Source organism: Oryx dammah, unplaced genomic scaffold (assembly GCF_014754425.2).
Source record: "Oryx dammah isolate SB20612 unplaced genomic scaffold, SCBI_Odam_1.1 HiC_scaffold_12, whole genome shotgun sequence".
In the NCBI taxonomy this organism is placed as follows: Eukaryota; Metazoa; Chordata; class Mammalia; order Artiodactyla; family Bovidae; genus Oryx; species Oryx dammah.
Window position 1 is genome coordinate 35,189,753 of NW_024070196.1, and position 15,440 is coordinate 35,205,192.

Here is a 15,440-nt window from a genome sequence, read left to right on the forward strand (position 1 = left end):
GGCTTTTCCTTCCCAAGCACAAACTCCACAGCCTCTCCTTAAAACTATGGCCAAGGAACAGGTTTCTCCCACCTCTAGAATATCAACTTGATCATCTGTCAATTGATCATCTGTCATTCTACCACCATGTCTGTCTTTCTTCAGTTCTTAAATCCTTGTCTTTTTTAAAAAATTAAAACACAAATACCAAGCAATATCAAACTCAAAGGCTTCATTAAAAGCTCAGAAATATCAGTTAACACCTCAGCAAGAATTATTTGATTTGATAGCTCTGAGTGTAAGAACGGAAGCTGAACAGCTGTACTGTTATCTAAAAGGGGAAAGGGCTAGGTTACAAACAAAGAAGGAAGAACACCAACAGGAAAGAGATTGGAGGAATGGAGAAAGAGGAAGCAGTTATCAAGGAATAACGGAAGAGTCAAAAGGTCCTGCTTCAGACTGTATTGTTCCAAAAGCAGACCATAATGTGGATTGAGAGCATCGACTGAGACCACCTGGATTCAAAAACCCGTTCAAACGTTATAGCTATGTGACCATGGGCAAGTTACCTAACCTCTCTGTGCTCTTATTCATCTGTAAAATGAGAACACTAATAATATCTACCTCACAGAGTTTACAGTTTGGATACGGAAAGCATTTAGAACAACTCTGGCACACAGCGGGTTAATATACTGTGTAAATGCCTGATGCTGGCAATCAATGCCACTTGTGCCTTGCCCATATACTGCTGATATTCACCTCTACACCAGAAGATTATTCATTCTGAACACCTCCAACACCCTACTGTAGGCTGCTTTCTCACTGCAGAAATGTGTTCAGTCTGTACTTAGGGTAGGCCAGAAATGCCAGAATTAACGTCAATGATGCCTAGAAAGTTGTTGAGTAAACACCCGCAGCTTCCCTGCTCTTGACTTGGGATAACTCTGATGCATATTTTATTTGGTCTCTGAGAGATCCCCAGTGGTAGTGAGCTGCAGATGCCCATAGTAGTAACTGTATCTTAGCATTCATCACATTGTAACTATTAGTTTTGAAGTCTGTTCCCCCAAAAGATAGCTAACTGCTCTTTAAGGATGTCTTTGCCCTATTCATCTGCCAATGCAATATTCAACAAAGTTCCTGGTATGCAGTAGTCTCTCAATAAATACTTGTTTCATAAATGAATGAAATAAATGCATCACTGTAGAAAGTACATAATTATGAACTATAGAAGGCAATGGCAACCCACTCCAGTACTCTTGCCTGGAAAATCCCATGGACGAAGGAGCCTGGTAGGCTGCAGTCCATGGGGTCGCTAGGAGTCTGACACGACTGAGCGACTTCACTTTCACTTCTCACTTTCATGCACTGGAGAAGGAAATGGCAACCCACTCTAGTGTTCTTGCCTGGAGAATCCCAGGGATGGGGAGCCTGGTGGGCTGCGGTCTATGGGGTTGCACAGAGTCAGACATGACTGAAGCGACTTAGCAGCAGCAGCCAAAGTTAAGTACTTATTCAAGGCCAAGAGACTCCTAGATGATCTTTTTCACACTCAAGAAAATTTGGTTTTCATTTATTCAACATCTTGATAATCCATTCCATATATTACAAAAATGAAGGAAAAAATTAATCATACTGAAATCTCTCATGCAACAGTTAAGTCACAATTATCTGTATAAAAGGTATTCACATATCTTCAGATTGTTAAAGTTCTTTGAATTTAACCACAGTTCCTTTTCATAAAGGAATCTACATGATTGTTTGGGTTTTTTAAATTTCTTTTTTATTGAAGTACAGTTGACTTACAATGTTGTGCCAATCTCTGCTGTACAGCAAAGTAACTCAGTTATACATACACATTTTTATATATTATGTTTCATTTTGGTTTATCACAGGATATTGCATATAGATCACTATACTAAACAGGTTTTAAGAGTTGGAAAATAAATCAACTTTACAGCTTTCTTTTAAACTTCATCAACACTGACATTCTCTTCAACATCAAGCGTATCTATCAGCACATAGCAGCATTCTGTACACTAGAAATTCTATGAAGTACGCACTTTGTACACATTTCTGCATTGCTTGCCCATAAACCAAACTAGAATGATTTTACATTAACTGTTACAGAATATATTTCAAACTTACTTGAAAACTTTCCAGGTATGGTTTGGTTTCTGCACATACGTAAGAAATTATCTTGAGATAGCTTCCCTGGTGGCTCAGAGGTTAAAGCGCCTGCCCGTAACGCAGGAGACCTGGGTTCGATCCCTGGGTTGGGAAGATCCCCTGGAGAAGGAAATGGCAACCCACTCCAGTATTCTTGCCTGGAGAATCCCATGGATGGAGAAGCCTGGTGGACTACAGTCCATGGGGTCGCAGAGTCGGACACGACTGAGCAACTTCACTTCACTTACCTTTGTAGAGGTCCCAATTTCAAAGTCATTTATGTCCGCCTTAATTAAGAAGTAACTGACTCAAAGTGAAAGTGAAAGTTCCTCAGTCAGGTCTGACTCTTTGCGACAACATGGACTATACAGTCCATGGAATTCTCCAGGCCAGAATACTGGAATGGGTAGCCTTTCCTTCTCCAGGGGATCTTAACCCAGGTATCGAACCCAGGTCTCCCACTTTGTAGACGGATTCTTTACCAGCTGAGCCACAAGGGATATGGATATGGGGGAGAGGGTGAAGTTACTGGCCATGTGTGTTTATCAACATTCTCATCATACCAAGTCCAAAGAAATTATTTTTATTAGGATGTTGCTATGCAGAAACCCAACAGATCCATTTAATAGCCAATTTCTATGAACTGAGAATGCTTAAATTGAACTTTTACATAAATACTATATAAGAGGCTGCTTTAGGAATTTTATGCAGATACAACCTTATACTACAGGTGATACCTGAAACAGTATTTTAAGTGGATATGGAGCTGGATAAAAACATACTTCACATACATATAAACAATGACAAGGTCCAATAACGTCAGTAGTCTAAAGTTTAGACTTACAAACATTTTGGACAATCTTACACTACTCTTTTAAATGTTCATTCCATGCTATTAACTCACCATTATAATGATTAAATATAGCTACCATTATAAAATGGGCAACATTTATTCACTGCTTGTTATGTGCTAGGCACTGTTCTAAACACTTTACATATAGTTACTGATCTAACTGTTAGAAATAACTACCTATTAACAATTCCCCATTTTACAGAGAAACTGTGGCAATAAGAAGCAAAGCACAAACACAGCTAAGATATGGCCAATCTAGGATATGAACCTACACAGTTAGGCTTTACAGTCTGTGTAAATTTATACTGCCTCTCATATCGTATCAGTTCAGTTATTCAGTCATGTCCAACTCTTTGCAACCCCATGGACTGCAGCACGCCAGGCCTCCCTGTCCATCACCAACTGCCGGAGCTTACTCAAACTCATGTCCATCCAGTCGGTGATGCCATCAGCACGCCAGGCCTCCCTGTCCATCACCAACTGCCGGAGCTTACTCAAACTCATGTCCATCCAGTCGGTGATGCCATCCAACCATCTCATCCTCCATCGTCGCCTTCTCCTCCTGCCTTCAATCTTTCCCAGCATCAGGGTCTTTTCCAATGAGTCAGTTCTTCACATCAGGTGGCCGAACTATTGGAGTTTCAGCTTCAACATCAGTCCTTCTGATGAATATTCAGGACTGATTTCCTTCAGGATAGACTGGTTGGGGACTCTCAAGAGTCTTTTCTAACACCACAGTTCAAAAGCATTAATTCTTCGGCGCTCAGCTTTCTTTATAGTCCAACTCTCACATCCAATACATGACGACTGGAAAAACCACAGCCTTGACTAGACGGACCATTGTTGGTAATGTAATGTGTCTGCTTTTTAATATGCTGTCTAGGTTGGTCATAACTTTTTTTCCAAGGAGTAAGCGTCTTTTAATTTCACGGCCGCAGGCACCACCTGCAGTGATTTTGGAGCCCAAGAAAATAAAGTCTGTCACTGTTTCCCCATCTATTTCCCATGAAGTGATGGGACCAGATGCCATGATCTTCGTTTTCTGAATGTTGAGTTTTAAGCCAACTTTTTCACTCTCCTCTTTCACTTTCATCAAGAGGCTCTTTAGATCTTCTTCACTTTCTGCCATAAGGGTGGTGTCATCTGCATATCTGAGGTTATTGATATTTCTCCTGGCAATCTTCATTTCACCTTGTGCTTCATACATATGTTCACAGAAATCAGCCTGCAATTGTCTTTTGGTCCTCATTTTTCTTTTTTTTAACTACAAAAATGAATCCCTTCCTTCTACCTTTAAATTCTCAATTAGGAGCGAATATTTAATGTTACCAAAATCCATATTTTGGTATAAAAAATTCGTATTTTTCCCAGTATGGCATTTTTTTTTCTTCTAAAAGAATCCTCAAATAAATCAAAGGCCAGTAGTCACTTTTTAAAATTAGCTACAAGAGGCAACACATCAAGTTATTGAGCCTAAGAAATGGTAAAGGAGGATAAATTGTAAAGTCAAATCTGACTGAACCACCTCCCCACTTTTCTATACTTCTCTCTCTTCTGGAAGACATAAAGGCTGTAGCTATATATTTTTATAGAGCTTATTTGCTCCCTAAAGAAACTGACAATTGATAGCAGGTATGTGGAAGCTTCAATATATGTACCAAAAGTATTTGATATTCCTTCCTTCAAGAAGTGGTGCTTCACTCATTCCCAAGTGTGCACTGGACTTACTGATTCAGTTCTAAAAGAACAGGGCAATGGAATGATGTGTCACCCTCTGAAAACTGGTATCATAGCTTCCTCTTTGCACGCGTGTGCTCTCTCTCACTCTGATCATTTGCTCCAGAGCAAGACAGCTGCAGGTGCTTTGTTTGGACACTTAGGAAGCCCTAGAGAAGCTCATGTGGTGAGAATTTGAGGCCTCCCGCCAAAAGCCATGTGAATGAACCATCATGGAAGCAAATCCTCTAGCCCCAGCTGAGCACTCACCTAACTGAAGTCCCAGCCAATCAACTACAACCTCATGAGGGACCTGAAGCCAGAAACAATCAGTTCAGTCACTCCCAAATTCCCAACCCACAGAAACTCTGAGATAATAAAAGTGACTAAGTTTGGGGATAATTTCTTACTCTGCAACAGATAACAAATACAAAGTATGAGAAAGGTAATTTTGTGAGGTATCTGCAAGCTATCTCTACCCTGATGATTCAAATCTGCCATCTTAAGCTGCACTACCCTCACTCCTCTTCACCAAATGATCAGGAGTCAGCAAAACCACATGGAGAAGGCCACTGATCACATGAGTGAACCAAATCCTCTACCATGAAGTGGGACTCTCTTGCAAGGACTTTGAAGAGCAACCTCTACCCTGTCTCCAACGAATTTATCTGTACCCATAATCATCACCACCTCCTTCCCTCTTGTCTAAGGAGATGTCTATCTAAAGCACCCTTGACCTGCATCCTTGTATTCTATCCCTTCCAACTTGGCTAATGACCCTGCTCCACCAATTCTTCTCCTTTATTCCTCTGTCTTCAAATTCTCTTTCTGATGACTTTTTATCCTCAGCAAATAAAAACTATAAATGTATTCATATCATTCATACTTTTAAAAAACAAACACTCTCTCTCAAACTCATATCTCTAACTATCCCATTAACTATTTAAAAGCCAAAGTTTCTGAAAGGGCAAATGACATCAGCTATTTCTTTTCTCTATCTTCTACCCAGTGTGAACTGGATCCATCTACATAATTGCTCCTGCTGAGGTCAACAACTTAACTGACATGTCCAGTGGATATTTTTGTTATCTTCATTTTAGCTGATGCCTCAAAGACGCCTAATACTCATTCCTTTCCTCCAAATTCAGTACTTCCATTTACTTGTGACTCTGATTTTCTTCTACTTCCCTGCCTACTACCTCATCTTTGAGGTAGGTTTTCCTTTCACCTTATCTTTATTGCTGTTTAGCCACTCAGCTGTGTCCAACTCTTTTGTGATGCCATAGACTGTAGCCCTGTAGGAGATTCCAGGCTCCTCTGTCCATGGAATTTTTCAGGCAAGAATACTGGAATGGGTTGCCATTTCCTTCACCAGGGGATCTTCCTGACCCAGGGATTGAACCCACATCTCCTGCATTGGTAGCCAGATTCTTTACTCCTGAGACATCCTAGAATCCTATCCTTATTCAGTTCAGTTCAGTTCAGTCACTCAGTTGTGTCCGACTCTTTGCGACCCCATGAATTGCAGTACGCCAGGCCTCCCTGTCCATCACCAACTCCCGGAGTTCACTCAAACTCACATCTACTGAGTTGGTGATGCCATCCAGCCATCTCATCCTCTGTCATCCCCTTCTCCTCCTGCCTCCAATCCCTCCCAGCATCAGAGTCTTTTCCAATGAGTCAACTCTTCGCATGAGGTGGCCAGAGTACTGGAGTTTCAGCTTTAGCATCATTCCTTCCAAAGAACACCCAGGGCTGATCTCCTTTAGAATGGACTGGTTGGATCTCCTTGCAGTCCAAGGGACTCTCAAGAGTCTTCTCCAACACCACAGTTCTTATTAAATACCCTTAAATGTTATTCCCCATTCTCATATCTCTTCTTTTACTCTACATCTTTTTCCCTTACTGATCTCACCCACTCCCATTGCTTTTGACTATCATCTATAAACTGAGACTTCAAATTTAAATATCAGGCTGAGTCTTCTTCTTAACTCAGATCCATACATAAAACTACCTAATGACATTTCTTGGAAGTCACAGATGCCTCAAATATAAGAGCCCCAAACTGAGCTTGTCTCTGCCAACCATGCTTCTCAATATATTTCTCTTCCTATATACTCCCTCAGTAAATGGGCCCAGAATCCACTCAGTTTCTAGATAGCAGCTAGATATCAGATAATTTAGTTCATTTATCCTGAAAACATTAAACATTAACAACAAAACTGAACATGATAATGGCTAGAAGTCATCCTGACTCCACTTTCCCTCAAGCCTACTAAACCTTACCCATTTTATCTCCTTTGTATCTATCTAATCCATCACCATCTCTTAATTCCCATTTGCACTGCTTTGCTTCTAAGGCTTATTTGCCACCTAAATTACAATAGCCTCTAACTGACTGACATGCTTCCAAGTTCATCTCTCTCCAAATTATCATGCAGACTGTTACTTCTCTGACCATGTCTCTTCTTTTTGTCATATATAAGTTCCCTGAAATTTTCTCAAATTAAAGAGTTAATTTTCTTAATCTCCCTTGAACTTTTGGGATTCTAACACTACAGTTTTTAATTTATTTTTGAGGTAACATTGGTTTATAATATTAAGTAAGTTTCATTATATTTTACTTCTGCATAAACTACAATGTGTTCACCACTAAAAATTTAGTTTCTATTCATTAGCATACATTGATCTTTTCCTATTTCACCTTGTTTTTTATATTCTATATATGAGTGAAATCATGCATTATTTGCATTTCATCTTATTTCAGTTAGCATAAAAATCCTCAAAATCTATCCATGTTGTAACAGATGGCAAAGTTACATCCTTTTTTACTGCTGAGTATTATATATATATATCTCACAGCATTATTTACAATAGCCAAGATATGGAAACAACCCAGCTGCATCAAAAGAAGAATGGATAAAGAAGATGTGGTCTACGACTATCTCTATCATGGAAAACAGTACACGAAAGTGAAGTCTGTAAGAATTCTGGTTTCTAACTATATCTTAAAGTAGCACTAATAAACGTACCTTCCTTTATTAACTATAATAATATGAAAGATTATAAACACTATTATATGAGTACTGCTGTTTTCCTAGTTTTTACATAAACCAAAAACATTCCTGCATATAAAACTTTTTTTAAAAGGTATGGGTTAACAAAAATATTGCCTTCTAGAAAAAAGTTCACTACACTAGTACTCTCCAGAGCCATGATGATCACAACTCTTATCAGAAGCCTGAAAAAAAAAATGCCTGACATATGGTACTCAAACAGTAGTTGAGTACTTATTTATGAAATTAAGATTCTCTCAATCATGTTTAATTATGTCTTCTATTATTCTCTGTAGAACTCATAGTGAAAAATATACTTAAGTTCAACTATGCACAGTATTCTATGAAGAACAAACCAAAAGTCAACTAATTTTCTTCCTTTTTAAAATCCTTTATAACATGGGCAGATTGATGAAGAAGCAAAAGAGAGAACAGAAAGTTGACACTTAATAGATAATCAAGCAAACGCTTCCCTTGGCTTTCTCCTGCCAATACACAAGCTAAGTACATGACTCAACTGTTCAAAACTCAGGTAAAATGACTGACAGGTCACCTTATACACTACTGTCACCCACCCCCATTCTTAGACCAATTTAAGCAGGTTAAATTACGACTGAAGCAGAAAGTTAGATTTTCTCTATCTGAGCTTTAACTGACAACCCAAAATATTTACCAAGTTGTTGTCTTTTTCCAGAGTCTGTAATGTTCTGTTTTCCTTTTCTTGATCAGAAGGCCTATCTGAAGTGTTTCATCTTAACACATCTGAAAAGAATACCAATTTTAACCAATTATACAAGATATTCTGGCTTTATCAGCAGTTTCACCATTTCAGATTAAATGATTTCATTACACATGCCCTTGCATGTGTGCACACACAAGGAAACTAATGTTAATCCAATGTTATATTATCTTCCAAAAATATTTCTAAAACTAGAAGACCACACATTTCCAAACTACAGTCTTCCAAAGATTTCAAAACCACTGTACAGATGGAAAGAGCATGATTTTGGTAATCAGAGGATTCTAGAGGTCAGATGTTACCTTTAAAACATACTCCTGGGTCCTTGCCAGCAAAATGATGCCTCAATTTCCTTCCTGTTCCCAGCATTTTTTATCAAATGAAAATCACCTTGCAAGTTCTCAAGCTGCTTGGGAGAGGTAAAGCATACTACTTAAAGGACTCTGAACCAGAGTCCAATTACCTGATTTAAATCACAGCTCTGACTTTGGACAAGTTGTTTTTAGGGCTGTGGGATTTAGTTCTCTTATCTATAAAATGAGAGTTAAAAACTGACTTTACATGACAGAGTTGTTATGATCATTAAATAAGATATGCACATAAAGCATGTACCACCAGTACTTCGATAAGATAAATACTCTGGTTAATTCATTTATTTTTATACTTTATATATCTCGGTAATTTAAAATAAATCAGCTTCACTGCTATGCACAGAGAGCTGAAAGCAGCAACGTGAAACCAGTTGAAACTCAGACGTTTCAACAGTCACGGAAAACAATTATTTCCTTACAGAGGAAATTTACAAGAACTCTCTCCCTCTAACAAGCATCCCTAACTTGCTTCTGTCAAAACTAAGGTCAAGAAGCAGGAGGGGGACAATTCTGTAGAGGGAAAATCAACTTCTCTTCACCTTCCTTTGGTCAAAAGATGTTTCTGCTGAAATGTACTCTTCCATAGTGTAGACTGAGCAAGCACCAATCAGAATACAAGCACACCACACCTGAGGAGTAGAGAGGGTTTCAAAGGCTCCCCTGCCCTTGGTCCACAATCTACCCTCCGTTAAGCACTCGGGTCTCATGCAGCCCCATGCAGCTAACAAGGCTAAAGCCAGAGCTTGCAGGTATATGGTCCTTCCCACATACCAGCAGGTGGGCGTCGCCCGCCTGTCTGTCCACCATTCACCGGGCCAGTTCCTGCATTCGAGGCCCTAATCACCTGACTGTCATGGCCCTTTCAGGCCTTCTCACTGACCTCGGATACCCGGTGTTCAAGTCTCCATGCTGCAGGTAAAGATGGCAAACGAGTAAGAGATGAGTCGACGCTGCAGCAAGCAGCCGCGACGAAGCGACACCTTCCTGATTCTGACCAGGCTGCGGTCCAGAGATGCTGGGAAGAGTGCTGCCCACCCAGACCCTGCCCAGCCCGACCCGTCCCCTCACCTGAGCGAGCGCCGGGGCTATCGGAACCGCTCGGGTCTCTCTCCTGGGGACGCCGAGGGCCTTGGGCGGCGACGGCAGCTGCGGCGCCCAGCCAAACACGGTCTGCTGAGCGCTGCCCGGGTCCACGCCCTCTCGCCCCGCCACCCGGCCCGCCGCCCGACCTGCGGCCCGGGGCCCCAGCCTCTGACACAGAGAGGGGCGGAGGAGGATGGGAGGGGTCCGAGATGGGGGCCGGGCAGCACTGCGGCTGCGTCAACTGGTAACGTCACGCGTCACGGCGCCGGCGCCTCGAGGCACGCCACCCGAGCCCCGCCCAGGAATTGGGGCGCGCCGCCCCTCTCCCCTTTCTCAGGGCTTGGGGCGGAACTTGGACGTTGAGGCGGAGATAAGGGGCGAATTTGAAAAATCATTTTGCTACCCACCGTAAAGGAATGTTAATGAATTGCTCTACTGAGGTCCTGAGAGAGATGAGCACAGGTAGGGACAGATCGCTGACAAAAAGAATCTGACCGGTGCTCTGATTTGAAGTAAATCCGCTCAGAATAGACAGCAGTATACCTATGACTCTTATCAACAAAGGGGAGCTTGACGGTGTGAAATGCTGCCACAGTGAATCGCTCAACTAAGTCTCTTATTGTTACACTAACGAAATGTGGTTTGATACCAGTTTTAAAGAGAACAGCTCTTCGTAATATTCGAGGGTGAACCAAAGCAAATGACTTCCTGGAGTTACAGGCTTACTGTAGATATTTTGCACACGTCTTAAGTACCAGTTGTAACGTAAAGAGAAAGGTGAGAAACAGTCTTTAACTCTATAAAAGTTTTCTGATTGCTTGGGGCAGATGTAAAATATGCACATAAGATAACTAGAAATGCAAACGATAATATACTAATGCTGCTGCTGCTAAGTCGCTTCAGTCGTGTCCGACTGTGCGACCCCATAGACGGCAGCCCACCAGGCTCAGCTGTCCCTGGGATTCTCCAGGCAAGAACACTGGAGTGGGTTGCCATTTCCTTCTCCAATGCGTGAAAGTGAAAACTGAAAGTGAAGTCGCTCAGTCGTGTCCGACTAGTAGCGACCCCATGGACTATTCCGGACTAGTAGCAGCCTATCAGGCTTCTTCCATGGGATTTTCGAGGCAAGAGTACTGGAGTGGCACTGCAGCTGCTAAGTCGCCTCAGCCGTGTCCGACTCTGTGCGACCCCATAGACGGCAGCCCACCAGGCTCAGCTGTCCCTGGGATCCTCCAGGCAGGAACACTGGAGTGGGTTGCCATTTCCTTCTCCAATGCATGAAAGTGAAAAGTGAAAGTGAAGTCGCTCAGCCGTGTCCGACCCTTAGCGACCCCATGGACTAGCAATAGCTAATACCGTGTCAAGCTTGAGCGAGACACTGTTCTAAGCACTTTATATGTGCTGGCATTTAATCCTCCCCAAACCCTCCGAGATAAATATTACTATTTTCTCCACTTACTTCCACTTCACAAATTAAGGTACAGAGAGAGGTTAAATAACTTGCCAAACAGTAGAGCTAGGGTTCCTAAGCAGTATGACTCCAAAGTGTATGCTCTGAAGCATTATTGTATTGTTGTTCAGTGGCTCAGTCGTGTCTGACTCTTTGCGACCCCGTGGACTGCAGAATGCCAGGCCTCCCTGTCCTTCAGCATGTCCCAGAGCTTGCTCAAACTCATGTCCATTGAGTTGGTGATGCCATCCAACCATCTTGTCCTCTGTGGTCGCCTTCTCCTCCTGCGTTCAGTCTTTCCCAGCATCAGGGTCTGCCTCTTAAATTCTAAATGTCTAAATCTCCTGTTGTGATTTCCTTGAACTGAAATGCCACTCCCCTAACGTTTTTATGTGGGAGCTCTATTTTTACCTCAGAACAACTATGAAGCCAAATTTAAAATAAAGCCAGGAAAAGGTAATCCCATGAAGTATTGTACTCACATTATTGCCTATAAGGAAATGGAGGCCCAAGCAAGAGTGGTTTATGAAGGGCCTGGATGAAAGCCAAGAAGAAAAAAGTATACATTATCTTAGTTACTTCCACCTGCCACCAAGACACACCTACCTCCTTTATTCAAATGAACTCTTTAGAGCTTATTTCTGCACTTCTACAAATTAATTTCAATAGTCTCTTTGAAAGTCTGGAAGAATCTTCCAGTCATTCTTAATCCTTATTCCCCAGTAAGGCTCCAAGAGCTCCACAAGGATTCAAGTTTGCTATAGTCAACTTTTCTAGAGGGACATTGTCCCAGTAAAAGTTCTCTGGACAAGGAATACTAAGATGTGGTTCACATTCCTCAAATTAAAAACTAAACTGAAACTAAATTGTCCTGAAGCTATGCAAGGAGTTAATAGCAAAGAGGGAAGATGGAGGTGAAATACACTATGTTCATCTAATCACTGAGTGGAGAACTGGAATCTAAGTTTTTGACTCTACTTCCTTTCATCCCTAAGACCAAGAGCCACCTTGTAACTTGCAGATATGCATTAGATAGCATCATAAAAATGAATTACTTATTTTAAAACCCTCTCTCTCTCTCTTAAGGTTTTTAATGTTGTGAAGATCATTAAGCTATCTGACCATTTCATTCACTAATTTTCAGGAAAAAGCCTACTTATTCCCTTCACTTATCTGCCATCTACTTTCATTTTTTCACCAGCATCCCACTAAACTAAGAATACAAAGGCAACTGTCTCCATCCAGAGACAATAAGAATTGCTCTCATGATGGAAGCCCTCTCTCTAATGATTTCTGGTGTCTTTTTTTTAACTTTTTACTTTTAAATCATTAGAGATACACAGAAGTTGCAAAGGTAATACACAGTGATTTTGTGTACCCTTCACCCAGTTTCTCCCACTGATTATATAATTATACATAATTATAATACAACATGAAAACCAGGTATTTGACATTGGTGTAATGTGCATATATAGCTTAATATCATTTTATCACATGTAAAGTCATGTAACCATCTCTGCAAACAAGAAAAGAGCTATTCTATCACCATAAATATATCCCCTCAGGCTATAGTCACACTTACTCTCCCTGTACCATTCCTAGCCTCTGGCAATCACTAATCTATCTTCAATCTCCATAAATGTAATAATTTCAAGAATATTATTTTAATGAAACCATATGATAAGTGACCTTTAGAGACTGGCTTTTTTCACCAGCACGATGCCCTTGAGATCTATCCAAGTTGCTGCATATATTGACAGTTTATTCTTTTTATTGCTGAGTGTTCCAATCTGTTTAACCATTCACCTACTGAGGAACATTTTGGTTGTTTCCCATGTGGGTCACTTTCACTTCACTTCATGTGGGTTTAATACAAATAAAGCTACTGTAAATAACTATATTTTCTTTAGCTTCATCTCTTTTGGCCCACTGAAAAGGACTGTTAATTTTTTAAGTTGAGACCAAGGTGAAATTTACCTTTTTCAAATTTGTCTCTCCCCTTTGTTACTCTCATTTGCCACTCACTTGGCTCACGTACAGAAGCCATTCTGACGTCTGATTAAATCAGTTCTTCTTTAAGGACTATAGATAATATTCTAAGCCATGTCCTTTGAGCTGTTTTACAGACACTGAAACCCCCATGAGGTGGAAGAAGTTAATTGTATACTGCCCACAAGCACATAGACCCCAGACCAGCTGGAATCAGAAGGTTGATGATGCTGACTCACCATTACTTCACCACCAATCATGCCAAAGAATGTCCATGAGCTGATCACACACCCTGCAACCCACTCCCTCAGTCTGGTTTTAAAAACCTGTCCCTGGAAGCCATCAGGGTGTTTGGGCCTTTTGAGCACTAGCTGCCAGGACTCCTTTCTTGGCACCTGCAATAAATGTTGCACTTTCCTCCACAACCATCCAGTGTCAGTAGATGGGCATTACTGCACTGGGGCGAGCAGACTCGTTTGGTTCAGCAACACAACTACTTTATAGATAATTTTAAAACAATGATGTTACAGCAGCATATTGTCTGTATTTTAATGCATAAAGGAATTTAATGGCATCAATATGTTAGTTGTTGTGAATGTTTACTTCAAATTTTTATTTCACTATCTTTTAATAATTTCTTAAAATCACAATTTCTCCATGCACAAACTTGAATGTTCCAAAGTTGTTATACACTTTTTATAATACTATACCAAGTCTGAAGTTAATTCTCATAACAAAAAGAAGAAAAAGGTAACACCAGAAAGTCTATAAAAACATACACACAAAAAAATAATAGTTTCCTATATTATTTCCCAATATATATACCAACTTAAATTATTTCTTTCATTTCACTTACCCCAGCCAATGTAGGCCACAATTCAAGTGTCTGTGTCCCAGGAGCCACCAATGCTAAAACAAACAAACCAATGACGTTTAAGTTGAAAATATTTTAAGAAAACCAGAATTACATACTTTAAAGCTGATGAAAAAGTGAAAGTAGCTGAACATGTGTTTTAAAAGAGGAAGTCTATACATCTTTTGATACACTAGAAAAATCCAGCTCTCTAATGAGGATTTGAACTGTAATGACATATAATATCCTACAAATCAACAAGAAAACCAACAATCTAATGAGCAAAATATATGAACATATAGTTTACATAAAAAGAAATACAACTGGACCTAAAACATTAAAAAAGATGGTCATAATTCTCATAAAAGTATAAAGGCCAATTAAAGCTAAAGTTGCACCATTTCCTTTCTCTTCAACTGACAAAGCTCAAAACATTTTTGATAACTCAATATTAGAAAGAGTTTGAAGAAACAGTAACTCTCTTACCTTGCTGGTGGGCATGAACTGATTTAGCCTTAATGGAGGGCAATCTTTTTAAAACTTTAAGTGCTCGTATCTTTTGACCCAGCAATTCCATTTCTAGAAACAAATCATATAGAAATATTCACACATGACCAAAGTATATAAGCTACCCACTGCTACTTTGTTTGTATAGATAAAAGACTGTTAGGTTTTTTTTTATTTTTTATCAGCATTTAGTGGCCTTTTGTTCCTCAGTGCCCGGAAGGACCTCTCCTGAGTGTCATTTCCCATGTCAGAAGGAAATTTCACAGTTCAGAAACCAATTGTGGTCACACTTGTGTAACAGAAGGGGTAGGAGGAGGATGTCTCAGGCATTTCCTACCTAAAATCTGTATCTTAGTATAGTGCATCCAGCAAAAACACACTCAAAATTGAAGGAATTAAACAAGCTCTTTGAGAAAACATAGTGCAGGAACAAACATGAAGTAATTAAACAATGCTGTTATCTCAAAAGAAACTGGAGCCAAATGCTTTATCAGCAATACAGCTTGTAGGTTGCAAATTCAGAGACTATGAATTTAGAAAAGAATCCAGAGTCAGTTCATAATCTAGATTAAAAAAAAGTGTTAGTCACTCAGTCGTGTCTGACTCCTTGCAACTCCATCTACTGCAGCCCGCCAGGCTCTTCTGTCCATAGTATTCTCCAGGCAAGACTACTGG

General features: G+C 40.3%; 1 protein-coding gene, 1 long non-coding RNA gene and 1 other non-coding gene across 3 annotated transcripts in view; 2 read left to right on the forward strand and 1 right to left on the reverse strand.

Annotated features, from left to right (window-relative positions):
• Nucleotides 1-10,141, reverse strand: part of KIAA1109 (KIAA1109 ortholog) — a 199,974-nt gene extending 189,833 nt beyond the window's left edge. Inside the window, exons 1-2 of the mRNA XM_040250561.1 lie at nt 9,952-10,141; nt 8,447-8,535 (exon numbers count right to left, since the gene is read on the reverse strand). The gene's annotated coding sequence lies outside the window, so the exon portion shown is untranslated. The remainder of the gene's footprint in view (nt 1-8,446; nt 8,536-9,951) is intronic.
• TRNAY-GUA lies at nt 2,191-2,262 on the forward strand. The gene has a single exon. It is a non-coding gene; the product is annotated as a tRNA-Tyr (tRNA).
• A 139-nt stretch (nt 10,142-10,280) lies between the features above and the next one.
• Nucleotides 10,281-13,979, forward strand: LOC120870987. The gene is made up of 2 exons (XR_005722915.1): nt 10,281-10,428; nt 13,543-13,979. It is a non-coding gene; the product is annotated as an uncharacterized LOC120870987 (long non-coding RNA).
• Nucleotides 13,980-15,440: the final 1,461 nt, after the last annotated feature.